This window comes from Salmo salar, chromosome ssa01, assembly GCF_905237065.1.
Source record: "Salmo salar chromosome ssa01, Ssal_v3.1, whole genome shotgun sequence".
In the NCBI taxonomy this organism is placed as follows: Eukaryota; Metazoa; Chordata; class Actinopteri; order Salmoniformes; family Salmonidae; genus Salmo; species Salmo salar.
In genome coordinates this window covers 156,278,953-156,285,987 of record NC_059442.1, presented here as the reverse complement: position 1 = coordinate 156,285,987, position 7,035 = coordinate 156,278,953, and positions in this window count along the sequence as shown.

Below are 7,035 nucleotides of genomic sequence, written 5' to 3'. Positions count from 1 at the left end.
CAGGAGAACAGGGGACAGGAGAACAGTGGACAGGAGAACAGGGCAGAGGAGAGCAGAGCAGAGGAGAACAGGGGAGAGGAGAACAGGGGAGAGGAGAACAGGGGAGAGGAGAACAGGGGAGAGGAGAACAGGGCAGAGGAGAACAGGGCAGAGGAGAACAGGGCAGAGGAGAACAGGGCAGAGGAGAACAGGGCAGAGGAGAACAGGGGAGCGGAGAACAGGGGAGAGGAGAACAGGGGACAGGAGAACAGGGGACAGGAGAACAGGGGAGAGGAGAACAGGGGAGAGGAGAACAGGGGAGAGGAGAACAGGGCAGAGGAGAGGAGAACAGAGCAGAGGAGAACAGGGCAGAGGAGAACAGGGCAGAGGAGAACAGGGGAGAGGAGAACAGGGGAGAGGAGAACAGGGCAGAGGAGAACAGGGGAGAGGAGAACAGGGGAGAGGAGAACAGAACAGAGGAGAACAGAACAGAGGAGAACAGGGCAGAGGAGAACAGGGCAGAGGAGAACAGAACAGAGGAGAACAGGGCAGAGGAGAACAGGGCAGAGGAGAACAGGGCAGAGGAGAACAGGGGAGAGGAGAACAGGGGAGAGGAGAACAGGGGAGAGGAGAACAGGGGAGAGGAGAACAGGGGAGAGGAGAACAGGACAGAGGAGAACAGAGCAGAGGAGAGGAGAACAGAGCAGAGGAGAACAGGGCAGAGGGGAACAGGGGAGAGGAGAACAGGGCAGAGGAGAACAGAGCAGAGGAGAACAGAACAGAGGAGAACAGGGAACAGGGGAGAGGAGAACAGAACAGAGGAGAACAGAACAGAGGAGAACAGAGCAGAACATGATTGTACAGTAGAATGTCATGGCTCTGACAGCAGTAATTCAGACACAGATGAAGTTAGTGAGACACAGTGTGGTATAAATCACTGGATGGATGCTGGAGGTTAGTGGACACACAACACAGGCATGCAGACACACATGATACGCACCAACGTCAGCAGCCACTACAGCCATGTCTCACACACACACACACACACACACACACACACACACACACACACACGGTGTCCCACACAGCAGCAGAGAGCAACAGGTATATATATGCAACACAAACATATGGAAACACAAAGACACAGGTTGGGTATGATTGACTGGTGATTAGAGGAGGAAGTGGTTATATATACGGATCGGGAGTAATGGGGACCAATCAACAGCCAGGACCAAGGGTGATGGCATTATGGCTACCAATCAACAACCAGGATTCTGTGGCGTTTGATCTCGTTGAGTTTTCATGGCCCTGGGATCTGCCTGCCATGCAAACGAGGCTCTGATTGGCTTGGTGGGAGGGGGAAGGGGTCTGGACATGATGAGTGTGTGTGTGTTGGTTAGGGGAAGTGGGGAGAAGGAGTGTGTAGTTTGTTCCTTCTAGGCACACTTCTGAAAACATTGGATAGGTAATGAGGTAGAGCCCACCTTGTCTTTGGGTAGGCCGGGTCAAACTGGCCTCATATTGCCTGTACCCATCTACTCTTTTTAGATCTATACAAGTGCCTAGGGGAATGGTCTAGGGAAGTATTAGTTATAGGAAGTAGGGAGGGTCAGAAGTAGAGCAGTGATCATAGAACTCTAATTCTATGCTAGTGACAGGATCAGGTAGTAGTGGCGCAAGGTAGAACATGGCCTTTAACCACAGATCTAGGATCAGATTACCCAAAATGTAACCAGTAGGGCAATGAGAAAAGATCTGAACCTAGACCATTGGTTAAGGCAACTAGGTAGAAGGGGTCAGGGGTTAAAGGTCAGAGATGAGAGGTAGTGCCGTGGAGCAGTGGCTCCACCTAGAGCCCCATCCAGCAAGTTCCTTCCATCCTCCTTCCTTTCCCTCAATCTGTACTGTGTAGTCCAGCAGTTCCAAAGGTCCAAAGAAATTGGTATCACTCATTCTAAGTCCCTGACCCTGCTCCAATATCATGAAAATACTTTTCCTCCCTACTGTCCTACCTTCCATACTTCCTCCCTACTGCCTATCTTAAACACTTCCTTCCTACTGTCCTACCTTCCAACCTTCCTCCCTACTGTCCTACCTTCCACACTTCCTCCCTACTGTCCTACCTTCCACACTTCCTCCCTACTGTCCTACCTTCCACACTTCCTCCCTACTGTCCTACCTTCCACACTTCCTCCCTACTGTCCTATCTTCCACACTTCCTCCCTACTGCCCTACCTTCCACACTTCCTCCCTACTGCAGTATCCTTCCACACGTCCTCCCTACTGCCCTACCTTCCACACGTCCTCCCTACTGCCCTACCTTCCACACTTCCTCCCTACTGCAGTATCCTTCCACACTTCCTCCCTACTGCCCTACCTTCCACACATCCTCCCTACTGCCCTACCTTCCACACCTCCTCCCTACTGCAGTATCCTTCCACACTTCCTTCCTACTGCCCTACCTTCCAACCTTCCTCCCTACTGTCCTACCTTCCACACTTCCTCCCTACTGTCCTACCTTCCACACTTCCTCCCTACTGTCCTACCTGTCCACACTTCCTCCCTACTGTCCTACCTTCCACACTTCCTCCCTACTGCCCTACCTTCCACACTTCCTCCCTACTGCAGTATCCTTCCACACTTCCTCCCTACTGCCCTACCTTCCACACATCCTCCCTACTGCCCTACCTTCCACACCTCCTCCCTACTGCAGTATCCTTCCACACTTCCTTCCTACTGCCCTACCTTCCAACCTTCCTCCCTACTGTCCTACCTTCCACACTTCCTCCCTACTGTCCTACCTTCCACACTTCCTCCCTACTGTCCTACCTGTCCACACTTCCTCCCTACTGTCCTACCTTCCACACTTCCTCCCTACTGTCCTACCTGTCCACACTTCCTCCCTACTGTCCTACGTTCCACACGTCCTCCCTACTGCCCTACCTTCCACACGTCCTCCCTACTGCCCTACCTTCCACACGTCCTCCCTACTGCAGTATCCTTCCACACTTCCTCCCTACTGCCCTACCTTCCACACATCCTCCCTACTGCAGTATCCTTCCACACATCCTCCCTACTGCAGTATCCTTCCACACTTCCTTCCTACTGCCCTACCTTCCAACCTTCCTCCCTACTGTCCTACCTTCCACACTTCCTCCCTACTGTCCTACCTGTCCACACTTCCTCCCTACTGTCCTACGTTCCACACTTCCTCCCTACTGTCCTACGTTCCACACTTCCTCCCTACTGTCCTACCTTCCACACTTCCTCCCTACTGTCCTACCTTCCACACTTCCTCCCTACTGTCCTACCTGTCCACACTTCCTCCCTACTGTCCTACCTTCCACACTTCCTCCCTACTGTCCTACCTTGCACACTTCCTCCCTACTGTCCTACCTTGCACACTTCCTCCCTACTGTCCTACCTTGCACACTTCCTCCCTACTGTCCTACCTTGCACACTTCCTCCCTACTGTCCTACCTTGCACACTTCCTCCCTACTGTCCTACCTTGCACACTTCCTCCCTACTGTCCTACCTTGCACACTTCCTCCCTACTGTCCTACCTTGCACACTTCCTCCCTACTGTCCTACCTTGCACACTTCCTCCCTACTGTCCTACCTTGCACACTTCCTCCCTACTGTCCTACCTTGCACACTTCCTCCCTACTGTCCTACCTTGCACACTTCCTCCCTACCGTCCTACCTTGCACACTTCCTCCCTACCGTCCTACCTTGCACACTTCCTCCCTACCGTCCTACCTTGCACACTTCCTCCCTACCGTCCTACCTTGCAACCTTCCTCCCCTACTGTCCTACCTTGCACACTTCCTCCCTACCGTCCTACCTTGCACACTTCCTCCCTACCGTCCTACCTTGCACACTTCCTCCCTACTGTCCTACCTTGCAAACTTCCTCCCTACCGTCCTACCTTGCACACTTCCTCCCTACTGTCCTACCTTGCACACTTCCTCCCTACCGTCCTACCTTGCACACTTCCTCCCTACCGTCCTACCTTGCACACTTCCTCCCTACCGTCCTACCTTGCACACTTCCTCCCTACCGTCCTACCTTGCACACTTCCTCCCTACCGTCCTACCTTGCACACTTCCTCCCTACTGTCCTACCTTGCACACTTCCTCCCTACTGTCCTACCTTGCACACTTCCTCCCTACTGTCCTACCTTGCACACTTCCTCCCTACTGTCCTACCTTGCACACTTCCTCCCTACTGTCCTACCTTGCACACTTCCTCCCTACTGTCCTACCTTGCACACTTCCTCCCTACTGTCCTACCTTGCACACTTCCTCCCTACTGTCCTACCTTGCACACTTCCTCCCTACTGTCCTACCTTGCACACTTCCTCCCTACTGTCCTACCTTGCACACTTCCTCCCTACTGTCCTACCTTGCACACTTCCTCCCTACTGTCCTACCTTGCACACTTCCTCCCTACTGTCCTACCTTGCACACTTCCTCCCTACTGTCCTACCTTGCACACTTCCTCCCCTACTGTCCTACCTTGCACACTTCCTCCCTACTGTCCTACCTTGCACACTTCCTCCCTACCGTCCTACCTTGCACACTTCCTCCCCTACCGTCCTACCTTGCACACTTCCTCCCTACCGTCCTACCTTGCACACTTCCTCCCTACCGTCCTACCTTGCACACTTCCTCCCTACCGTCCTACCTTGCACACTTCCTCCCCTACCGTCCTACCTTGCACACTTCCTCCCTACCGTCCTACCTTGCAAACTTCCTCCCTACCGTCCTACCTTGCACACTTCCTCCCTACCGTCCTACCTTGCACACTTCCTCCCTACCGTCCTACCTTGCACACTTCCTCCCTACCGTCCTACCTTGCAAACTTCCTCCCTACCGTCCTACCTTGCACACTTCCTCCCTACCGTCCTACACTTCCTCCCTACCTTGCACACTTCCTCCCTACCGTCCTACCTTGCACACTTCCTCCCTACCGTCCTACCTTGCACACTTCCTCCCTACCGTCTACCTTGCACACTTCCTCCCTACCGTCCTACCTTGCACACTTCCTCCCTACCGTCCTACCTTGCACACTTCCTCCCCTACCGGTCCTACCTTGCACACTTCCTCCCTACCGTCCTACCTTGCACACTTCCTCCCTACCGTCCTCACCTTGCACACTTCCTCCCTACCGTCCTACCTTGCACACTTCCTCCCTACTGTCCTACCTTGCACACTTCCTCCCCTACTGTCCTACCTTGCACACTTCCTCCCTACTGTCCTACCTTGCACACTTCCTCCCTACTGTCCTACCTTGCACACTTCCTCCCTACTGTCCTACCTTGCACACTTCCTCCCTACTGTCCTACCTTGCACACTTCCTCCCTACTGTCCTACCTTGCACACTTCCTCCCTACTGTCCTACCTTGCACACTTCCTCCCTACTGTCCTACCTTGCACACTTCCTCCCTACTGTCCTACCTTGCACACTTCCTCCCTACTGTCCTACCTTGCACACTTCCTCCCTACTGTCCTACCTTGCACACTTCCTCCCTACTGTCCTACCTTGCACACTTCCTCCCTACTGTCCTACCTTGCACACTTCCTCCCTACTGTCCTACCTTGCACACTTCCTCCCTACTGTCCTACCTTGCACACTTCCTCCCTACTGTCCTACCTTGCACACTTCCTCCCTACTGTCCTACCTTGCACACTTCCTCCCTACTGTCCTACCTTGCACACTTCCTCCCTACTGTCCTACCTTGCACACTTCCTCCCTACTGTCCTACCTTGCACACTTCCTCCCTACTGTCCTACCTTGCACACTTCCTCCCTACTGTCCTACCTTGCACACTTCCTCCCTACCTTCCACACTTCCTCCCTACCTTCCACACTTCCTCCCTACTGCCCTACCTTCCACACGTCCTCCCTACTGCCCTACCTTCCACACTTCCTCCCTACTGCAGTATCCTTCCACACTTCCTCCCTACTGCCCTACCTTCCACACGTCCTCCCTACTGCCCTACCTTCCACACGTCCTCCCTACTGCCCTACCTTCCACACGTCCTCCCTACTGCCCTACCTTCATCACGTCCTCCCTACTGCCCTACCTTCATCACGTCCTCCCTACTGCCCTACCTTCATCACGTCCTCCCTACTGCCCTACCTTCCACACGTCCTCCCTACTGCAGTATCCTTCCACACTTCCTTCCTACTGCCCTACCTTCCACACGTCCTCCCTACTGCCCTACCGTCCACACATCCTCCCTACTGTCCGTGCTTCCACACTTCCTCCCTACCTTCCACACTACCTCCCTACTGCCCTACCTTCCACCTCTCCTCCCTACCTTCCACACTTCCTCCCTACTGCCCTACCTTCCACACTTCCTCCCTACTGTCCTACCTTCCACACTTCCTCCCTACTGTCCTACCTTTCACACTTCCTCCCTACTGTCCTACCTTCCACACTTCCTCCCTACTGTCCAATCTTCCACACTTCCTCCCTACTGTCCAACCTTCCACACTTCCTCCCTACTGTCCAACCTTCCACACTTACTCCCTACTGTCCAACCTTCCACACTTACTCCCTACTGTCCAACCTTCCACACTTCCTCCCTACTGTCCAACCTTCCACACTTACTCCCTACTGTCCAACCTTCCACACTTCCTCCCTACTGCCCTACCTTCCACACTTCCTCCCTACTGCCCTACCTTCCACACTTCCTCCCTACTGCCCTACCTTCCATACTTCCTCCCTACTGCCCTACCTTCCACACTTCCTCCCTACTGTCCAACCTTCCACACTTACTCCCTACTGTCCTACCTTCCACACTTACTCCCTACTGTCCTACCTTCCACACTTACTCCCTACTGCCCTACCTTCCACACTTACTCCCTACTGCCCTACCTTCCACACTTCCTCCCTACTGCCCTACCTTCCACACTTCCTCCCTACTGCCCTACCTTCCACACTTCCTCCCTACTGCCCTACCTTCCATACTTCCTCCCTACTGCCCTACCTTCCATACTTCCTCCCTACTGCCCTACCTTCCATACTTCTTCCCTACTGCCCTACCT